Below are 23,498 nucleotides of genomic sequence, written 5' to 3'. Positions count from 1 at the left end.
ACACACACACACACACACACACACACAGACGCAAATGAGCTCTCGCACAGCACAGTCGCACAGGCTGCTATTCTCTAACGAGACACTTAGAGCAAAACATGGACAATTTTCTCTCAGCGACAGCTCTGTTGTTCACAATAAGGCCCTACAGTCAACGCAGATGAAGAGAAAGTTAGCGCAGTTAAGACTGGGAGTTGCATGACCAGCTGTGAGGGCCTCCTTTTATATTAGCAGATTAATGCCTCAGCATATGTCCTCGCTCACTTCTGAGGCTTCTCTCCAGCTCACTGTCACTCCAGGGGGAGTCATCAGCCCCTGGGAACACATCTGTGTTTGCACTCGAGTGTCCATTTGGGAGCTGGTTCTCGAATGAGTTTAAAGGCAGAATGACTTGAATTGCTGGGGCAGATTGATGTGAATAATGAGCAAACAGAATGTCATTTGGACCGGACTGTGGTAAGGCAGGGCTGACTAAATGTACACACTTAAGATCCCGCCTGATTGGATTGTGTAAAATCTCACATATGGCATGCCCTACAGATGTGGGGACTATGTTTTGTTGTTCTTGGTGAAGAGCAAAACATAGTCCCGAGCAAAAAAGACCAAACCCACAAAGATGAAAACCAAGTCCTTGACCACAAAAATGCTCCAAGTACAACCCAACGGATGTGACAAATGGCTTCAGGAGTCCACCTGGCCACAAAGACCCAGCCAGAACTGACCTACATGGGATGTGTTGTTGGGTTTTCTTCATCCTAGTGTTTGAGGGTTTCGTGGGTCAAGGACTGAGACGGGATTTTATGTCACTCACGTCGGCTGCTTGGGCTGATCAGTGTGTGCATCCAATATCTTATTGAATGCACCCAAATTGCAGAATGAGATGCAAGAGCCTCTTCAAAGACTAAATTCTTACTGCAGACTGCCAAATGAGGTTTGCTTACCCTCTCCCGAATCTGTCATTTTCAGCAGCAAATCAAATTGGCAAGCAAATTTGTAAATGCACCCTTGCAGGGGCACAAACGCTGAGCACGCCACTGTGTTGTCAGGTAATTTACAGACATCTGAGGATGTATCCTTCCCACTTCTTGCGTACATCAATGATGTCTTTTTTTTTTAAAGCGGAGCGCAACCCCTTTCTGTCATCCCAAGGCCATAGTGCGTCTTGCTGTGACCCTGATTGGCGATCAGCAGAGACAGAGGTGTTCTGAAAAATGTGGGAATCGATCAAAGCTAGCTAAGCTCCATTAAGGCCACACCACTGCTGTGTGTTTTTAGGACAGGCCTGCCGCAGATGGTCCCCCGATCACCCGCAGGGCAGTTGGTGGCAATGCATCGAGTCTGAGCAGAACCCCTGCCGGTGACATAATAGAGCCCAAATCAGACCATCAAATGGGGACAGCAGGCAAACACGATGTAGACCCAAACACACAAATTCAAACTGAAAACAAATACTTCAACAACGCCGGGGTAGAACGCCCCATGTGACTTGAGTAAACATGTCTTACCTAAATTAAGCTTGCCACACAAGACAGGGTGCTGGGACCCAATTAAGACTAATGGCTTGACAGGAACAATGGGTCGGTTGCCTCTCTCCCCTCTGCTCCTTGGCTCTTTAACAACAGGGGTCGTTGCCTGGTTTCCAAGTGTGACCCAGAAATGTCACGCGTCCACCACCGTTTTCGACACGTACCGCCTTGCAAATCCCTCTGCCACTGCACTTTGAAGGTGACACAGTCATTTCACAGGGTACATGTAATGTCAACCGCTTAATTTAATATCCCAGGATAACTGTCGTCTGTGACAAATTAGCTTGAAGTGCAGCTTAAAAAAAGAAAAGGAAAAAAAAAGTGAAATGGAATGATTGCTGCTTTGGGCTTTCTGCCCTTCTGCCCTTCAACTTGACAGGTTGAAAGCCACAGTAAACCACAATGGAGGGTGCGCTTAATTAAATCTGTTTCCAAAGGCAAGTCTGTGAGTTTCTACCCATCTTTCTTTGCCTTGCTGCAGGTATAGATCTCCTTCCCCCAGGACCCAGGAGGTCTGAGGTCAGTCTCTCATAGAAGTAGAAGCCTTGAGGGCAAACATTACCTTTGGCCTCGGGGGTCACAGGGATAGAATCATGACACAGCTGCCTGTCTATTACCAGCTCCCCAATGTAATAAGACCAAACCCTAAAACAGAAACCACCTCTGACCTCCATCGATCAAGTCTGTCTATCCCTGTTATTTCATTGAAAAAAGAGACTTCTTTCACACTTATTTTCCCACAAACTGAAGCAAACTGAAGAAACAGTTCTTGCAATAATTCTGCTTATCAATGGGAATGAAGGACAGTTCCTCAGCAAATCTATCTTGACAACATAAGCTGTAAAGTACAGACAGAAGAGAGCAATTATGCGAGTCAAATCGAGGCAAGATCTGCATGTAGGTAGACGCAGTAAAATATTTATGATCAATTGATGTACTCCTCCCAAAGGGCTTGGTGGACTCAAGTGATTGCAGTTCCATCTATAGTCCTTAATTAGCCCATTAGATTAGAAGGCTGTAATGAGAACAAATTAAACTGATCATTCTTTGTGGAGCTGGAAATTAAAGGGCAAACGTTTGTTTATTCAGTAAGTGGTGACAATAACAATAAGGTAAAAAAAACAAAAAAAAACAGGTTGGCTCGTGAAGGCCTCATTGTGACAGACGTTGCAGTACTCCCTCACAGTTCCCAGGAATCGATTAGGTGGTCCGCATCAAACTGGTAGCCAGTGCAGCACTACTTCGGATTGGAAAAGGTCATCGTCAGGTGTGTGGAATCAATGCTGAGCTCTCTGTGTTCACTGCGGCTCGCATTATCTGACTGGGGGGATGGTTTAACATTTTCCAAAAACAATTAGCACGAGACAAAGATTGGCCCTGGATACAGAAGGTCAGGTCTCATAATGGTGGACGTGTCATGTAGCGCACAACCATGGTGACAGTTGAAGGGAAACAGGGGAGGTTGGGGAGGGATTGGGGGGGAACTGATATCGCTCGTTTATCACAATGGGATGAAAACAGAACAACGGTGACGAGACGTGGTGTCTCGCGGCGACGTGCTCTCACAATGCGCCGTTTGGCAAAGAGCAGAATTCAATTTTCTTTCCGCTACATGCATGTCCACCACAAGTGACGCTTGCTCACAAAAGGAAACAAACCAAAGGGGAGCGATAAACCGGTGGATGAAATGGGAACACTCCTGTGGCTTATTCTGAGCACGTGAATCCCAGTGCTGGGTGGAAGAAAAAAAAAAAATCCATGTCACACACTTCCTCTGATGATTTATAGCCTGATTTGTCACACGGATGCGTCCAGCATACTTTTTGTCTTATTAGCATCTTAAGAGTCTTGAGGTGTGAGGCTGAGAGGGTCAGGGCACCTAACAGATTTCCATGCCCCTCTCGACTAGATCCCTGGCTTGGCTCCGCTTGAGCATTGCACACCAATCCCGTGGCCACAGGGCTGACTCTCAATTAAAGTAGGCATTAATTACTTAAAGGAGCTTTAATCAATCACGGCCAGATGGCGAACCTGAAAAAGAGCGCAAACTCGGGCGGTAGGAGGGCTTTGCACCCGGAGAACACTGGATGTAGCCATAAAAGGCCTGACCACAAAATACCCACGTTTGTTTCTTCGTGTGTACTCTTTGCAGGCAGCTGGAGTCCTCGTTGACTCCTTCATGCGTTGGATGTCAGATTGAGGCTTTCACTTAGCGTTTGAATTTAATTTAGAGAGGGGACGAATCACCCTGGGGTGAACCGTAACTTTCTTATTGTAATACAAATGATAGCTACTGATTATACAAATTGAATTGAATAAGCAGCCCTGGCCATATGTGTCCCTGATGTGTTTAGCCCCGGAGCAGACTGAAGAGGCTACTTGGCCCCGGTGCTGTACTCCCCTGGCCTGAGGCAATGCGTCTTCCATCTTCATTTGTACGCCCCTAATTGGCTTTGACAGCGAACTCGAGCATGGCTGAAAAATGCCCTGCTCTCGGTAAACACTGGCTGAGAGACACATGTTCTTAACATGGAATACCAGACACGTCCATTAGACATTAGGATGGCTGGTCATGTCCAGCTCAACCGCTATCAGCACCTCTCAAAGCACAGAAGTCCGTGCTTGAAATGGCAAATGTCTAGAGGGCGACAAAGTGACCAAAGGAACGGGATACACAACCTGTTATAAGTGGCATTTATTCCTCTTCCGCCTCAGAAAAATGGGCATTGCAAAGTTTAATTTTTTCACTCCTTAGTAGCCTTGCTGAGTGTGATGCTCCCCTGGAGAGATAATGTCCACCAAGTCATTATCGTAGCGCGCTTGTATCGGGTTTGTTAGGTTGCTCGGGCCTTGGCGGCAAGTTGCTTCATCAAACAAGAGTCAGCATCTCGCGTAGCCTCACAGGCTGCCTTCTCCACAGCTGCCCTACAACACTTCAAAAGAATCCCAGTCGAGCCTTTATGGAAAGCTCTAATGAAAAGCACCAGCATGGGCCGCCTTTGCTGCTTTGGATTCTGCTGGTAAGAAGTCAAGCGCGATTGAATAAAGGCAAAGTGAATCGTAGATAAGGCTTGGCAAGCTGTGAGGACTGGAGGAAAAGGGTAGCGTGAGGACAGAACAATGGCGATGCAGGTCAGAGGGTTCTGCGTAACACTCCAAGCAAGAAGTGAACGATATCAGGCGGGTGGAGCTATTAGCAAATGACAGAGATACAGACAAGTCTGGTTGTTTCATCTCTGTGCACTGGACATGTCTGGGTTATCAGAACTTATTTACTGTACGACCCGTTTCCCCCTTCATCTGCCACTGCAGCAGCATCAATGCACTGGGCTGAGCTACAGTGCCCCTCCTTTGCCATGCCTGCGCACACAGAGATCTCCCCAGCGATTACTAGATAAATGCACTTTAATTCACAGCACATGCAGCGCGGGCTTATATATAGACCCTCTAATTCTCCCTTGGCCACGCTGCAATATGAACTCCATGCCACACCAATTTAAGTATGTGATGAGTCCCGCGTGGACGCCGGGCTCCTCTGCTTATCATATATATGACATGCTCCCATCCATTGCTGGGGCCAGGAGAAAATGTGGGGAATAAAGTGAGATTAAGGAAGGGGCAGAGCGGATTTTTCATTATTAATGAGTTTCAGATCTTCTTTGCCATTGAGAATTATCGTTAGGGCGCAGATGTGGTTCTTTCTCAGTTACCTACAAACGTGCACGACTCTGCTGAGGCAGACTTTTGCAACAGATCATGACGGTTTGGCCCGAAAACCCACGAGTTGACTTTTACAACGTGGGCTAAACAGCAGGGGTCTTCTGAAAATAGACGTCTCGCCCCTGACGACGGTGACTCTTGCTCTCGCACATCTGCACAGTCTGTGTAAGCTCATTAAACAGCAAGTTCCCTCAGCGTTCTTTGGCCATCACCGTGAATCATTAGCTGTGTCAGCCTGCTAATCACGTTAGCCGTGCGTTTTCCCCGGCTTTGATATCCATCTCAGCTCGCGCTGTGTGATTCTATGCTTTGTCCGGTTAAAAGACGAAGGCAGCAGGTTTTCTACCACCTGTGGAAACTGGGATGAGAGGGAAAAAAAAATAATAAAAAAATGCTAATTGAAAAAATCCTCTGGCAAGTGCTGTCTACATGAAAGCGGTGCAGTGCCAGAAAACGCACACATAGACACAGCGGGCCAAGTAAAAAGCACTCGCTCAAAGCTATGAGTCATGCTGTAGATGCCAACAATCGATGGAGCTCGCCGCACCCAGCTGGCTGCGCTAGCGGAATGTATTAATTTCCTCATTTAGAAACAAGTATACACTACAAATAGACGAATAGTGTTTGATCAGCTTGGCAGGGCCATGATAATTGGTATGCAAGGATGGGAGGAAACATGATTTTTCAAAGAGCTCCGTGAAAAGCATATGTAAGCTACTGAAACCCATACACATGCCGGCACATCTTGGAATAATGCATTAACAAGCCTTCCAAGGAGAGGGCTGCATTAAGGGAGTAGGAGAGGGGGGGGGGCAGAGGAGGGAAAAGGACAGGAGAGCCGCGGGAGTCAGTAGAGCAGGAGGAACAGCGTAGAAAATCGAGGCTATGGTTAGCTTGGGGACCAGGGAGAGGTAAAAGTAGCCCTAATTTCATACTACACAGAGTTTGGCAATTACTGGTGACAGTGCTCTGCACCAAGAATGGAGGGGGAAGATTGATCCAGATAAGCAAGACCCTGTTTGCTTTGCTAAAAGTAATTAATCACTGTAACCACAAAGGAATAGAGCCCATGGTGCCCAGGCAGTGTGGCTCTTTCTCTTTGTGTGTGTGTGTGTGTGTGTGTGTGTGTGTGTGTGTGTGTGTGTGTGTGTGTGTATTTGCGTCCGTCTGGCATCACTTGAATTTGATCCGCGACAACGTTTTCACGCAAACAGGATGAGACAGGGCAGCAAGTAGGATGTTGGAAAAAGGGGGGGGGGGAAGGAGAGCGGGGGCATGTTGCAACGCTGCACCCATTTTTTTCCACATGCATGCGCTCGGGAGGACCACCACTGCAATCCATCATAAGGGTCCTGTCCACACCCACTGAGCAGACAAATACAGCGCGGGGGGGGAGGGGGGGGGGGATGAAGGAGGAAAAAAATAAGGGTGAATTCTCCTTCTTTCACCTTCTCTTTTCAGCGCAGGGAAAAAAGAGGTGGAGCCGCATCTTCGTCTGCGAGCTCCTTTACGGCTCCTTAATGGGAAGTAAACAACATTCGCCGCGTTTTTCATCCTGGCCTCTTTCTTCCACTCTCTCGAAATCAATTTCCCCTCTGAAAGGAAATGCGGCGCGTGAGAGCGATGTCATTAAAACCGATTTCACATCCCCCTCGCCTTTTAATTGTTAATACAAACATCTTTTAATTGAGGGAAGAGGCGTCTGTACGTGTCGCCTCGTTTGCGTCGCATCGGACGCGCCCCCCCCATGTTGGAATTCACGTTGAGCGCCACGCATACTCTCTTGTTACCTTTCACCTGCCGAGCTGTCCGGTGGAAAGCAGCTTTACCATTAGAGCGAACGTGGTTTTGTTAAACCGCAATTGCAGCGCGCATCAAAGCTAAGAAGGAGGACGGGGTGAAAACACATCGTGCATGGTGTAAATCCCATTAGAAGGCGCGCACGCACACACACACACACACACACACACACACACACACACACACACACACACACACACACACACACACACACACACACACACACACACATACTGCTCTGAAGCTCGGTCCTGTGAACTACACTCCCTCCCTCCTCCCTCCTCCCACCAGCCTTCACACTGCAGTGATAACAGCAGCAAGGGCCCTGAGCCACAGGGACACAGCCATGATCAATGGAGGTGCACACACACACACACACACACACACACACACACACAAACACACACACACACGGGGGAGTCCAGTGATCCCGCAGTAGCTTGGGGTCTTAGGGGAATGGGCGTCGCAGGGCTCTGGGAAAATTGGATGTGAAATCGTGAGCGGAGTAGAAGAAGAAAAGACAGAGGGGCAGGGCTGGAGAATACTATGGGTGTTCCACTGTCATATTTCTATCCCGGAGCCAGAGAGTTAGGAAGGCAAGCAGCTGCAGCGGAGGAGCGGCCACACGTCGAGAAGGAGGGGGGAGGGGGCGGTTGCTGAAGTGTTGGCTGTGCAGCCGGCGGGGGCCTGGACGCTAATGGAAACAGAAGCCGGGCGACGCCTCGATGTCAGAAGCCTCGGCTGAGCAGAATGCTAAACTCTCGCTGCCTCGTGCTAATGATTACCCCCAGCGAGGTGCGGGGAGGGGGGGGACGCGGCTAGGGCGCGAACCCTACCGCCCCCCCGCAAATGAACATCGGCCAATCCTGCGCATCGGAATTAGCGCGTTGTGCGGGCGCGACGCACCCAACACCCCCACCAGCACCACCCTGAGTGCGGCGCGCTAGCCAGAGGACGCGGTTTGACGAATGGCGGGACGATTCTCCTTCACAGCCGCCCGTGTTAATGCAACAGTTTGGCTCTTGCACATCGACGAAGCTGTGATAAATGGCAAGAAGGTTCTCACCCACCCACCCTTTACAGTAAAAGTGTATGAATCACCGATGGGGCTACACAGGGAGGGATGACCCGAGTCGATGTGGCCGGCCCCACCGCCATCATTTACTAGGCCACTAGCCCCTCTGCGGAGACCCCGCAATAACTTACACACACCCGTTTCACACTCATAACTTCTCATTAGGTGCGGTAGTGGGCCTGAGTGATGTTCTATTACTTAACTACAACACAGATATTGAGGCATATTATATCATCCTTACGGAGGTAATTTTAAAAAATGAGCAGAGGGCTAGCGTGCAGTTCCATCTCGCGCAGTTTCCACGAGGCGACTACCTGCAGCTCGCCAGCCCATATTAGTCTTAATGTGCCATCGCACAACACGAGCTGCAAAAAAAAAAAATTTTTTTTCAGCCGTCGCTTCCATTTTCGGCTCGACGTATTGCCGCATTCTGCGCTGTGTTTGAAAACATTTCCCAACTATTTGCATCGCCCCACCCCCACCCCCTGCATCATTTATCATGTTGTGGCATTAGGAAAACATCCTGCACTGAGACGACATCCTGTGCTACTTTATGAATAAACTCCCTAATATCAGCCAGTGATGGCTCATTATGCAGGACGATCAAGCCGGGCCCCCTTTAAAAGTGTTTTTTTCTCTTGGGTGCGGGAAAAAAAAAATACATATACACCACGCGCTTCTCTGCTTTTTCTCTGTGCCGCTGGATTAAGCATGCTTCTCTGCAGCCTTCTCCCAATAGAGTCTGTGGAGATGAAGAGAGCTTTGGAGTGTTCAGAGAGAATTTCATTCAACCTGTAGTGCTTCATGTTCCCCTGGGGGACTTTCCATTCTTCTGTCAGGGGTCCGAAAGCTAAACAAGCCTGAAGAGGTGGCCGGAGAGCCGCTCGTTTGCTGTACAAACATGGTAAGGACAGACGTGGCGGAGCTGCCGTCCGTTGACCGGGCTAACCGAGCAGATAAATCATTCCCGGAGAAGTGCTAAGGAAGACGTGTGCGCAGACAGGTCCGGTAGATACATCATCCTAAAATACCTCAATAAAAACAACAGCATGACCGGTGCCAGAGCCCTAATTTGACAGTGGTGTAAATTAATACAACGCTTGTGTTTCCTTCCCTACTCAATGGAAATAAAAAAGAGCTCCTCAAGTGGCAGCATAAAACCACAGTGGTCTGCAGAGACGCTCAGAAATGGCCGCGTGTGGCCTCTGTGCTCCTCTTCTATCACTGAATCATCTTATTAAATCCAATGCCTGGAGAGGGCCAGGCAATTACTCGCTCCGTCACAACACCTTTTGGACTCTGGGCCACATTGGATGTGCCGCTCCAAATGTCACGCGCACCTGAGCCGGCAATTAAACACCACTCTCCCCCAGTGCCTGTTTTAATGGGGCCCATCCACTAAAAATAATAAAGGGGGGGGGCTGCGAGGGGTTCTTGTATCATGTTACAAGTAAAGCGTTATTGTGGGGGGGGGGGTTTATGTGGCATAATTACTCCATCATTTGATATTCAAATAAGCTTCAAATTAGACTGACGTGATATCTTTGTCCTGGACAATTGATAATGAGCCCATTCAACAGGAGAAATGGGCCGCCGATTGCACTGAAAAACGGTTCCTCGAGCCCTGAATCTTTCTCTTCTAATTGTAAAATAAAATTCCTTCCTTTATTTTCATTGTTTATTCTATTTGACTTGTTATCTGATTATTTTATCTAATTATTGGTGTTTTCATCATGCTGCTTTGTGGCCTGAATGGAACTAAATCTCAGACAAGCGTGCACAGTGCTGAAGGTCCCAGTTTGATTACCCTGCATCAACAGCGTGTGCCAGGCTACTTCTTCTTTAAAGCTGGTTTACGGCCTACGCATTGCATCCGGTGAGCAGTTTCGCTCAGCCTGGGTGCCGTACGCCATGGCTGCAGCCACCTCCTCGGGCGCTGACACATGAGCTAATAGTCGCTCCAAAACAAATTAAAACACAAGGTCAGAGAGCAGCCACACCAACCAGTCACACAAGCTAGGTCATAGGTTGACAATGCTCCCCCCTTGTCTGTGCTCGTTCAATGAGAGCGGGCCACGTTCCCCGTTCCCCATCTTTTCTGCTCAGTGTCAATCTGCCATGCGTAAAGTCCAATTAATGGGCCACAATCTATGCATGCGTGTCACAGCGGCAGCTGCTTCCTCCTCCCTCCTTTTCCTGGGCACGGCTACAACGGGTACTCAGTGTTTATGTCACCTCTTAATTGCATTTTTCCCCCCATGGTAGAGCTATGGCTTTGTGCAGACGCCCCAAGGAAGAAAAAGAAGGTCAGGCTGCCAATTTGGAGCTGGCAGGACGAGAGTAGCGGCGGCACTTAGTCTCACTCAGGAGGAGAACGGAGGGGCTGCTGCTCATCTATGGAAACCAGGACAAACAAAAGAGATAAGTGAAGGGGAAGGGAAGACAAATCCCCGTCCTCCCCGCGCAGTCTCCCGGCTCAGGGAAGAGTGACACCAGGTTTGCAGAGGGGTCCAGTGTGACGCGGTTACCTGTGATTGAACAGGGACAACGCGGAGCAGAGGGGACACATTTTTAATATCGTGCTCCGCTGAGAATATTGGGGGGCAAATACATCAGAACTTGTCTCCCCGTCCGTAGAAGTAATTACTGGGTTGGGGCGATGTGAGGCCATTTAAGTCTAAAAACAGAATTACAAGCCATAAAACCTGCGACCTGTCAAAGGCTCTAACATCTTCATTGGTTCAAAATGAAAAATTTCAGGGAAGTGCTGCCGCTACTATAAAGTGAGGTATCAAAAAAAAATAAAGCAAAAGAGTCCCTGACATCAGCATTACTCTGGCTGTGTATTATAAAGAATCAAATGGGGAAGGGCTTGAACTTAAAGAGGCTTCTGAAGTCGCTGGAGAAAATTATAAAGGCACCTCTCCAAAAAAAAAAATGTCATGTAGCCCTGAGGCATTTTGATCTGCCCCAGGTGATTAATGCGTCCCTGTGATCCGGTCTCGTTCGATCGGGGCGATGCTCAGTCTGATTTGACAGACTGAAGAATCCAAGTCCCCAGACATCCTCAAGAGAAGAGCCAGTTTAAAAATGAATTCTAAAAATAAGGACCATAATGCAAGGACCTGGAGCACAGCAACTCGTTGTTCAAAGGATGGGGGAGGGGGGATCAGGGGAGGAGGTGGGGGGGGGGGGGGGGTCCTGAAAGACTCGGCCCGCAAGCGAAAAAAGAAAAGCAGCACTCTCGCTGCCGTAATAACAAACGGCCTTTCAGCAGAAAGTAGAGAAATGTGCGGCCCGGTCGCTCCGATGCCTCCTCGGACCTCAGCAGATGTGATTTGACAAAGAGCCAGAGAGCCTGGGACTTTTCATTTCTTTCCCGTGACTGAATAATTTCTATTAAAGCATTTGAATGTGGCGGGAGGGGAGAAGGTGAGCGTGAGGGGAGGAAGGAGAGAGTTCAGGGGAGAGAATAGAAAAGATAAGGGGCAAAGGTAGTTAAGAGGAAGCCGGGGCCGGCACTGCGAGCCCCCCTCTCGCAAAAAAAAAGGAGGAGATTGGGGTCAAGAGTATATCTTGCAGCCCTGCGCTCTGTCTGAGACCCTTACAGTCAGGTGAACTAAATATTCCAGAAAGGGAAGAACATAAATTGATTGAGCCCAAAAAAAAAAAAGAAAAAAGGCAACACAGGGAAACTCCTGAGCATGAATATGAAAAGGGCATCCACATCTTGGAGGGAAGGGTAACCAACACAATAAAGGGCCGGTTCTGGCTACGGAATGCAGGGGTGGGGGGACTCTATAGGTTCCCCTATTTGCATTCCAGTGCATCCGGGTCAAACTGTCAGTCCGTCTTTCCCGCCACCGCCGCTGCCGTGTCCGTCTGTCGCCATCCAGAGTGTCTCAGTGCCGAGTCAGACGACATGGCAGCCGTGGTCACGGGTTCAGCACGGGTCAACAACCCCGGTCCCCACCCTCGGGGGGCCCAGCGACTACACTTCATCAGAGGGGCCGGTCTTTCCTGAGGGCAGCCAGCCATGAAGGGCTTATTAATGTGAGTATATCCGCCCTTGCAACGGGGGCAGTGGCCTTGCACTAATTGCCAAACGATACTAATAAAGCGTTGAGACGTTTTCCTCTCACGGGGCTTCGCGTCGCGTTCAGTGTCAGGCTGGAGAGGAGGGCGGCAGGTGAGAGGTGGAGTCGAGGCGGTCGCTCATCAAAAACACACCCATCATTCTTGTGGTGACCCAACACTGCCCTTTACACCACCACACACAAACGTTTCCAGCACAGACTCTGTCCACAGCCAGTGCATGTTGGCCGTTCTTTTTGGTCTCTAGTGAGCGTTTACAGAGGAACATCTACTGCAAAAAAAATAAATCACAACTCACATTAAAAGGTCCAGTGTGTAAAATTTGGCTTGATTTATGATTTTTACATTGGTAAAAACTCAACATACTGCCCATAAATACATTAATAAAAGTGTATTCTTGCAGTATAATAAAAGTAATTTGGCTTTCCTACTCTGGGAATGGTTCTCATATATTAGAATAGACACAGAGCAAGGCTCCTGCTCCTAGCTAGCTGCCATCTTGCACCGCCATTTTTAAAGGAAGCCCGCCTGACAGTGACCTAAATAGGAAACGTGCTGTCAAGGCAGGCTAACACAATGGACCTTTAAAACTCTGCTGTTTATCAGGTCAACATTTGGTTCTATCAACCTTCATCAGGACCAATCAGGAGAACGCGCATGTTCATTAAGCCTAGCGAACCACTTGCTAGCCACTAGCTTCACCCAAACCACTATCACTCCGCAGCAGATGAGAATACGGCCTTACATGCCAGTTTATCCGATAAGAGTGCAGCCCAGCACTCCGTGGCCCACTCTTCAGCACCGGCCCTCTCCGTGACCCGAAAGGAGAGCGTCGCCGCTATGAATCACCCTAAACACTCCTCTCTTTAACGGGGCTGAAAACTGGAGCAGCCTTTGAACTCGGCGCCACGTGCAGAGAGGAGCGGGAGAAAGCCTCAGCGCCGGCCCCCGGGGGACACCCAGCCTCTGCTCTGCTCCTCTCATGTTTTTCAATACACAAATGAAAAGAAAATAAATTTGAGCGGGGCCAAGAAGGAAGGCCGAGAGGGAAAATCAGGCGGTAGTCGGGGGGGGCAATGCACCCAAAAGGACCTTAAGGGAGACATCGGAATCAATTTTCCCACATATATAAAAGTTATTAACACAAAATGAATAAATGCCTTTTCCTGCCTCGCCCTCCGAAGGTCTCCCTCCTCCCGCCGAGCGCGTCTCTCCTTTGGGAGTGAATCCCTTTCAGAAGTGCTCGTTTTGATGGTGCTGACTCTTCTCGGTCTCCGAGGGGCAATTACAGCTGCCCTGTCAAATACCACAACGCACCAAAGGACCAGTTCGCCGCCTGAGGGGGCCCTCTCGTACCCCCGCCCAAGCCCCAATTTCGACCCCTGTGAAAGTTGAAGCACACCAACCCTTGAACTGTAATGAACACGGCAGTCGGGTGAAGCACCGGCGCAATGATGAAAAAAAAAAAGCATGGCGGTCAACAGCGGGATCCACCTCCGTGCCTCCACCTATCCGGCGCCAAGCGGCGCACCTTTCAAAGACAACCTCCATCCATTTTTGAAACTCCCTGGTGAACGAGTCCTTATTAGCAGAGAGCAAATCCAATTGGGTTTCCAAGGCAGACCTTGAGGTCCCCAGTAGCCCACCCACATCTGAAGAAGAAGGTTGCTGTTGCTGATGACTCTATTCAATCAGCTCCACGGCCAGAGGGGGTAAAAGAGCACAGTAGGGGTGTGTGTGTGTGTGTGTGTGTCTGTGGGGGGTGGCGGGAGGTCTCTAAATGCTCCTCATCATCACCTCAATGTGTTTCTTCGCCGGGGTTATCATCTTTTGGCCGGACCTCAAACTTAATTAATCCCCCCGTGAGGTCAGAGTCACACCACGAGCATCCGTCCGACCCCGCAGGTCCCAGAAGGACGAGCGAGGGAGGCGGCAAATGCAAAGCAGCGCAGTTCCCATGCTAATGACGGCGCAAGCAGGTGGCGAGACACCGCCGCTCAAACCCTCGGCCAATTAGAGAGCAGCCGCAGACGGGCCAACGATTTTAATCCTGGTCGCGTTGACAAAATAGTTCCGCCGCGTGCCGTTGGGTGTGATTGGCAAGCGGGGCGACGTTGCCGGGCGGTTTGAGTGACGGGCAGCCTGATATCACGTCGCCGTCACGGGCCGCTCCTGGAGGTGATATTGTCTGTGTGTGTGTGTGTGTGTGTGTGTGTGTGTGTGTGTGTGTGTGTGTGTGTGTGTGTGTTGTTTTTTTTTTTTTTTTGCAGCATAGCTGCGGCAATGGAGCTAATTATCGGGGCTGAAGAAAGAGCAGGCGGGATAATGTAAATGTCAGAGAGGCTCGGCGCTCTCATCAGAATAGCTTTGAATCTTGCCTCAGTGATCAAAGGCTCGCCGAGGAGGAGAGCACAGCGCCGGGCGCAGCTAAATGAAGGTTAGATTATTTCATACACGGAGAGAGCTAAAACATTTATACCGCCGTCATCTGCTATAATGACTCTTTGTCCGGCGCCCTCTAATAGCATTTTTCTGCCAATTTTAGCCTGTTATTTCTTGCGCTGCTAATCTAAAACAAACCACCTCCGCTCGGCTATTATCTTATTTGCTATTGACAACAAGGGGTCCAGGGTGTCATGTTTGACATTAACACTGACGTTCCAGTGTTGCAGGAAACAGTGAACAACAGCAATAATGAAGTTCTGCAGACAGGATGCAGACGTTTAAATGCTCCAACAGAGTAAAAATATTGGGAATTAACCACATGATTGTTTCTTTCTTGCGCAGACGACAACAGGACTAGCTCCTATTGCTGCAACCGCTGGCGCCGTTAAAAAACTCGACACCGGCTGGCAGCAAACAGGAAAGATGCCGCCATTAAGCTGTATATCTGGGGGGGCCGTACAAGCATTAAAACCAATGCAGAGGGCAAGTGCCTCTGAACGGACGCATAATTCTGGCCCTTAATTGCCGGCCTGGCGGCGCACTCGCCGAGTCACCGTCCCGTAAAAAAGTTCCTGACCTCGGGCGAAGCCGCTCTGCGGCAGCAACATGTAGGTGGTGCTGCACGCACTCACTCCCACCCTCCCTCCCTGCCTGCCTGCCTGACCGCCTGCCACCGTGATGGAGAACCCGTGAGTCGGTTTCTGTTTTTCAGGGATTATCTCGAGGAATATACAGGTCACGGGGGGGTAGATTTATAAAGTGTGAAAGTGGGAGGAGGAGGAGGAGGAGGAGGAGGAGGCCAGAGGAAGGAGAGGTGCCTAAGCGTACCCCCCCTCCCCGCCACCCTTGAGCGCTGTGTTTCAATCAGATGGGGCAGGGTGCAAGCGCAGCACATTACTCTGGCCCTGCTCTGCATAGCGCTGTGCCGCGCTGACGTCCTCCTGCGGTATTAGCGTGATGTATGACCCCGACGCCGAGCAGCGCCGCGCCGCACCGCGCCGCACCGCGCCGCACCGCGCCGCGCACCCTCCCACCACGCCGCTCCAAACGCCCTCTGCGGCGGTTTCATTCCTCTTGTCAAACTGTTATCCATCTCTCCCCTCTCTCCCATCCCTCCCTCCCTCCCTCCCTCCACACTTGCTTTATCTTCTCACCCCACTCCTCCGCCCCCCCCCCCCCCCCCACCCCCCCTCCTCCTCCGCCTTATTGTATCCATCACTCGGGTTTGTCTCCGAGAGCATCCAGCTTTGTTCCGTCCCCATGAAGAGCAAAATAATGCACATAACTTACTCGGTGGGGTGGAGGACGGTGGTGGAGGGGGGTTTGCGGTGCACATGCATCATTGGGCGATACTCGGGGCGGGCATCGGAAGCGGCCGCGCGGCATGAATCACGTCGCGACGCGGCGAGACTGGCGCGATTTCAGGGATCAGAGAGCCGAAAGGTGTTTGTCACATTTGTCCAGTGTCGGGTGTCGCTCTGACAGCAAGAAGCGACGACTCTTTCCATCAGTCGCCGGCACGCACAAAAAGGAGGGCGTGACAGCGAAGTCGAAAGGCGGGGAAATATAAAGGAGGGAGATCCGCGAAGTAAGTGCGAGGCCAAGTAACGCGACTTGGCAGTTCGGTCGGCTGGGGGGCGGAGGGGGGGTGCAAAAGGTTGGAAAATGTAATCTGAGGGAGACAATTACCGTCACTTACAGCGTCTTTGGTGGGGCGCGCCCCCTTTTTTTCTATTTTCTTCTTCTTTTATCAGCAATGCTAATTTATCTCAGTGGTATTTACAGGAGGACCGAGGGGACGGTGTTCTCGCAGGCGGAAACACACAAGAAGAAGAAGAAGAAGAAGAAGAAGAAGAAGAAGAAGAAGGAAAAAAAAAAGCTGTCAGACCAATTTCCAACCACCCAACCCCCACTTTCTTCATTATCTATGGCTGTTGGCTACAGAAATACTTAATTAGGTGACGGGTTGCATGCCGTTGCTTTGTCTGCCGCCTTTGTTCTTTTTCCTCCATATTTATGCTCCGTCATTAAAACGCAAGCAGCAGACGAGAGGGGGCGCCTTCCGTTACGCTCGCGATCCGAGAACGAGGGCGCGAAAACCGTCAGGTGCATTTGGTCCAAATAAAAGATATATGCCACGTGCTATAAATTCACCTCTAAGACAGCACAGTGGGAATACCTCATTACTTGAGCGGCAATGTTCCGGTTCACAGATTCTCGCCTTACGTTCAAGAGGAGGTAGTGGGGAGAGGTGGAGGGGGGATAAGTGCTTCCATCAGAGCTGAGCTGAAGCTGCAGCAGTCAGGCTTCCTGCTGAGCAGTTTTGATTTTGGACACGTCCACAGACAGGAGAGTGGAACCTCTTCCCTGAACTCTAAACCCGGGACGTTGCCGGCCAAAAATACGAGCTCAACGTGCCGGCACAGGACGTCCGGGGCTGCCATCTCCGCAACACTTAATCACGGCATGGAACAGATTCAATTCATTTGGCCTGGGAGCAGTTACGGAGCCATTACTTCCGTATTAGCAGTGCGAGTGCGGAGGCGGGGCCACACCTGAGTGCTCTGGAAGTGGGCGGAGCGCTCGGCGGGTTGCACCACGGGCGAGACGACGCGAGGGAGGGGAGGGAGCGAGGTAGTGCTACTTCAGAAAAAAAATTAAGAGCGAGAGAGAGAGAGAGAGAGCAAGGAGGTGGGGGGATGGAGGGGGGGGTAAATTTGATTAATCCATAAACTGATTCACTACATCTGATAATGTGCTGGTAACACGTCCACGCAGGGATGGCTGTGATTGTATCAGTTCTGGTTCACGGCCATCTCAGATGAGGTTAAGCTCGGGGCTCCGAGGAGGGAAGGGACTTAATTGAGTTAGCATTAGGGAAAATGCCATGCTATGATTTCTAGCAAGTTACATAAAGTGTGGCGTGCAGCTCGAGGACATCGGGCACTTGGCAGGGAGTCTATTACCTGATTTGTGTCGGTTCTTTAAGCCGGTGAAATGCTCCTCTTGTGACGGGTTTAGCAAGTGGAATGCTAATATTTATATATATATGTATATATATATGTATATATATATATATATATATATATATATATATATATATATATACATAAGAGAAATATGAACCAGCTTTAATAGGTACACCTTGCTTGTACTGGGTAGCTAATGAGGCAGCTGATAAGTGTGTATACGCCGAGCCGGCCTACCTTGACATTAACCGGTGGTTAATAGACTCACTGTTGCCTTTCTATGCCCCATTGTCTTCTGACCACTTCTTTCTCCATACAACTTCTGCTGTTTCCTCATATTTAGACCAGTGTCTGTAAACTCTAGAGATCATTCATTTGTAAAATATCAAGACCAGTCGGTTTATACAACCAACAATGGCGCCACATTCAAAGCTACTTCAATCGTCTTTCTTCCCCAGCCTGATAGTCTGATAGTCGATTTGAACTTCAGCAAGTCGCCTTCACCGTATCTACGTATTGATTTCCTGCCATGTGATTGGCTGACAAATATTTCTGATTTGTATTTTAATGCAAGCGGGAGCCTGAGACTGAAAAACATGCCATAATAATGGTTAAAAGGGCATCACTCCTTTACACTACACTACACTACACTACATACTTGTGAAGCTTTTTCTATAATTGATCTTCCTCATTTGGACCACCCTACATTACATCACATCATTCCCACGTGTGAAGCACAACGCATGATCACAAGGAATGAAAGTCCAACCACATGTCTTTCCGTGTTCTCGGCATGAAATGGGACTCTGCAGCTCCCCGATAGGAAGAACACATGGAATGCATAATCTGACTGACGGCCACGGATGAGATGTGGGGGAGCGAGCAGACAGGCAGGTCCATAGGCTGCCCTGCAGCTGATGGTCTCAAACGGCAACCTGACGAGGAGCCGGGGAGCCGCACTTCCGCTGGGCGACCGAGGAGCGACGGCCAGGTAGGCATTTCCGGAAACGCTTGACCGAAGCCTTGGGAAACTCTGGATCCGATGCCCGCGTGCGAGTCTGTGAGCTGTTAGCCGCAGCTCTGAAGAATGCAATTTATGTGTCTGTTTACTAACACAAGCACTTTGTTCCGAGCCCCAGGAGGGTCACGTTCCTCCGCCGAGTCGGTTTCAATTCCTCATCAAGGTAAATACTGTGTGAAAGAGCTCCCACACACTGGCACACAGCGACGGAAGCTAGCTTGACTTTTTTTCTTTTTCTTCTCTCTCTCTCTCTCTCTCCCTCCCTCTCTCTCTCTCTCTCGTCTTGACTGATCAAAGGAGGATGTAGTCGCAGCGCCGAGCTCCCCTCCTTTCCGCCTGCTCCGTTGTGCGCGTGATGCGTGAGGGGAGGCCTCGGCGGCTCACGGCGCTGATGTCAGAGGCGCAAAAAGGCTCATGAGAGTCATAAAACATCACAGGCATAACATCGGCGGCAAATGGGAAAGAAACGCACGCTAAGGCACATGTGTGTACCTGACTGGAGTGGAGTTGCGTAACGAGGGGAGGGAGATGGGGGGGAACCCAGAGGTGGCAAAAGTATTCACATTCTGAACATAAGTAAAAGTACAGACACTTGTGTCTGAAATGTACTAAAGACAAAAGTAAACATGTTTTCTTTGCCATTAACGAAACAATACAGAAAAGTTGTGACGGAACTAGACTGAACTGACCAGAGGTCTTGATGGGCAACAGTAGCAAAACAGTAGTGCTACTCACATTGTTACACACTACAACCTGATTGTAATCAGTAATTAAACCACTTTTATATCAAAGTACACAACAGCATAGTTCAAAAAAGCCATCAAGCAACAAATGTAATATAAAAAGTGAATTACTTTTGTAAACATAAAAGAAAAAAACATGTGAAAACAGTATTTTTTTATTAATATTATTTGTGTACAAACACTCAAGTAAAGTACACATACCTAAAATAAAAAACATAAAAAACAAAGTATTTTTGTACTTCGTTACTTCCGACCTCAGACGTATCAAAGTCTCAAAGTATTTGCCTAACTTTGAAACTCAGTTGTTTTTTTCTGTCGTTAACCAAAGAGAGCAAAAATAGCTTCTTTTTTTTTACACGCGGAACGCCGGCTGTGCGAGCAACTGGCAATTACGACTTGAGAGATAAGGGGCTGAGAACAAAAGGGAACAGAAATACACGAGTCGCGGTGAGAGGCAGCTGCCCCTGCCGCCGCCGCCGCTGCCGCCACCGCCGCTGCCGCCACTGCCGCCACCACAGCCTCGGGCCTCCCTCTCAGACTCGCGTGTCATTAGCCGTCCTTTCTCTCGGGCCTGATTGATGGTCCCTCTCCCAACACGGCCATGCGTCACTAATCATTTCATAGGAGAGCGCGCTCACTGCCGAGGGGACTCGGCGGCCACTGGGACTTTTCATTGCAAGCTCGGTCCTCGTCGCCAGCCGGGAGGCGTTGGTGTTTATTCAGCAGACGGGGAAGGAAACGTCTCAATGCACTCCTTGTTTTTCACCCGCGTCCTAAACTCGCCTTTTCATCTGCTCCCCTCCGGCGACCCTCCCCTGTATAAGCAGCCCGCTGCTGACGGATGCCTTTTCCCTCCCGGTGTCCGCCGCCCGCCGCCGTTTAGCGGCAGGTCAGCTGGCAGCTAAACGCCGGCTCCGAGGCAGCTCGGCCTACTCTGCGATTTCCGGGCGGAGCCGGCGAACGTGTGCGAGAACGATAAGCCCGGACTGGGGGGAATCCCGGCGAAGGGCTGCGATGCGTTCAGCGAGTAATCTGACCCCGAGGGCGGGGCTTAGGCCGAGCCGCGCAGCGAAGGACAATGAACCGGAGCGCCGGAGCAAACTCACACACACGAGCGACGATGCCGCCCCGCCACCGCAAATGACTTTAGACACGCTTCCGTCCGCAGAAACAGATTACGGCTGTTTATCCTCTTTTCAGTCTGATTTTTTTTTTTTTTTTTGCTACATGTGTGAATTGGAATCTTCAGCTCCAATAATGTCACTTCTCCACACCCTCCCCTTCCTCCCAGCTATCGCCGGCCAAGGCGCTCCGCAGTGTGCACTTTAAAAAGGAAAAAAATTCAAATAAATCAATTGCTACAGCTGCGAGATGAGAGTGTAATAACGAATATATTTGCTGTTTCCCACCCCTCTAATCTTTTCCCCCAACATGTCAGACGAGTCGCCGCCGCCGCTGCCAAATCTAACAGAGTTGGCCCCGCCCCTCCCCTGCCCTCGCCCGCCGCACCACGGTATACCCATGCGGGCGCTCGCAAATGACGCCACGAGTGCAATGGCCTGGGTGAGAAATGGAGAGTGGCAATGTGGCGGATGGGAGAGATGGGATGTGGATGAAAATGCAGCGTCTCCTCTCACCCTGGAGGATGGACCACTTGTGTAACGTGCCGGCGCCCCCCCGCCCACTCCCCCCTCTCCCTACCTGATTTCCATAACTCCACACACCAACCTGGTATTATTTGTCTAGTTGTATTGAAAGATAACAACTGCCCACAACAGAATCCTCGAGTTCGCCACTCCAAGCTTCTCTCCACTGCGTGGCGGTCAAGTCGCCCAATCGCGTTTTTCCCACCCGCCTTGCTTATCAGTCCCCCCGCACCCACTTAAAAAAACACCTTCCCTTCCCCTCCCTTGCTTTTCAAGCAGGGCAGCAATTCTGGCGCTGGCGCTAATCTCATGCAGCGATTTATCACGCCGCATCTCGTGACCACCTGTCACGCGGCGATAGCACCCTCGGTACTATTTAGCCGACGCAATTACCAGACGGGGAGGTGTCTACTTCAGTCAGCATCTTCGCACACGGCAGACTTTCACCCCACCCCCCCGACTGCGGCCGGGCAGATTATATGCGGCCGGGATGGGGAAGGTACAAGGTGGAATGAGGTTGAGGGGAATCAGGCCTCCGCCAGGGTGGCGAGCTGAGCGGCGAGCGGTCACGGAACAACAGAGTGTGTCGCCGTTTTTCTGATGGTGGCCAATTCCGAGTGAGAATCCACTCCCGCTGTGCGAGAGCAAGCAGGGCAGCGTTCCCCTGCATGGCGAGACTCTTGCAGACAGAGAGCGGGGGGTGGGGGGTGGAAGAGAGCCTGAGGAATGAAAAGGGGCCAAAAAAGAAGTAATAGTATACGAAGGAGGGGGAGGGGCGGGGCGGGGTGGATGGCGGGCTCCTGATTTCCCTGCGATAACGACGAAAAAACAATGTGAGGCCGGTGGAAAGAAGGGCGAGGGGAGAGAAGGGAGGGAGTTGGGGTGTGTGTGTGGGGGGGGGGGGGGGAGTGCAGCGGGGTAAAATCCAAGCTCAGCACTCTTTCCCCAGGCTCAATTTCCAGGACGTGATTAGTCGGGAGTGATGACATGTAATGGGTGCAATGAAGAAGAAGAGGAAGAAGAGGAAGGAAAAAAAAAAAGACAGACTGCTTCTCCCACTCTGAGAGAAACATTCTTCCCGAAATAGAAGCCTGCGCCGAGGCTGGAAAACTCCGGGGACGGGTAGTCTTCATCTCTCCTTCTGCTCCAAAACTGCCACGCTTGTAAACCGCTACTAAAACAACCCACTAAGTATCTGTCAGCATCTCTGTTTCTTTGACTGTAGAGCCCTCGGGCAGTCCCAGAGATCTTTCTATCGCTTCTTAATTCTCAACTCGAGGGCTGCTGCTACAAGACAAAAAGAAATTGGAAAAAAAAGAAAGAAAAGAATGCCCACTGTCTGCTACTGACAGGAAATGACGCCCACCGACTTGTTTTTCGCCCTGTCGTCCCCCGTCTCCCGTTTGCTCTTTTCGGGCAGGAAAGGCTCGTTGGCATCGATTTCTAGTGCGGCTCCTGATGAGCAATAATCACCCCGGTTGGACTCATCCGACCTCTCTCTTGCTCATTTGTTAGAATTTAGACAACAGCAACAGCAGAACTTGTTATCGTAAAGGGCAGGTTTTTATTTAGAGCTCCATAGGCAGAGGAATTTGCAACCCAGGGCTGACGCTATTAGCAGAGGGCTTTTTTTTGGAATAATTACATCATTTAAAAAAAGCAAAAAAAAAAAAGCGTCTTTAGACATTTTGGCAAAAAAAAAATTGAGGGAATATGAATAATATGAATATATATATTATTTCTTGCAGGATATGCCAAGGATGCCTGATGCAAAAAGCGCCTCACCCACCTAAACACGGACCCCTCCCCCATGCACAGAGCTCAGGACTCTGATAACCACGCAGCAGAAACGTAGAACAAAGGCGTGAAAAAAACAAGAAGGCATGAATACATCATGAGGGGAAACTAATTCGCGCCACTTCAAAACATTTGCGAGGAGTTCTGGGCTCTTTTCTTCGGCGAGTTCGCCTCGCGTGCCCTCCCTCCTCTCTCGCTTTGCCTGCATTCCTCAACTTTTAACCTCCCTCCTCTTCCTCTCCTTTTATGTTCCTGGCTTTCCTCACCTCTGCAGAGGAGAGCCAATGTTCTATTTTATGCCGGACTTTTTTCTTTTTTTTGTTTTACTCGCCCCTCCGCTAACAGAGCGGTACCTCCTACCTCCAGCCACCTGTGCCGCTGACCTCCGTGTCACACGTGCAGACGGGCCAGACTCGAGGCCCCGCCCCCGACACCCCGCTGCTGCGGATCCCCAGACAGGGTGTCCTGGCCTGGCTCTACCCTGGTGAGCAACAACCTGCTCTCGGCCCCTCAGCGCCAGATTGGCTCCATCTGTGTTAGCGACGCGGTGCCTAATACAAATACAGTCCATCTGCTAATTCTAATCCACCCACCTCCCATTCATGTCCGGGGACGAGACAATGCGTTTGTGTACCGCATCGCGCAAAACAAACTTCTGAGG

At 50.2% G+C, this 23,498-nt stretch overlaps 1 protein-coding gene across 3 annotated transcripts in view; it reads right to left on the bottom strand.

The window, feature by feature from the left end:
• The window catches only part of LOC142896975 (tetratricopeptide repeat protein 28-like), a 186,768-nt gene that overhangs the window by 77,921 nt on the left and 85,349 nt on the right, over positions 1–23,498 (bottom strand). The window lies entirely within an intron of this gene.

This window comes from Nelusetta ayraudi, unplaced genomic scaffold (assembly GCF_046127955.1).
Source record: "Nelusetta ayraudi isolate G7.1 ecotype Tasmania unplaced genomic scaffold, CSIRO-AGI_Nayr_v1 ptg000058l, whole genome shotgun sequence".
Taxonomy (NCBI): Eukaryota; Metazoa; Chordata; class Actinopteri; order Tetraodontiformes; family Monacanthidae; genus Nelusetta; species Nelusetta ayraudi.
Note: the sequence above shows the minus strand (reverse complement) of the source record. Positions and strands in the feature narration are given on the sequence as shown.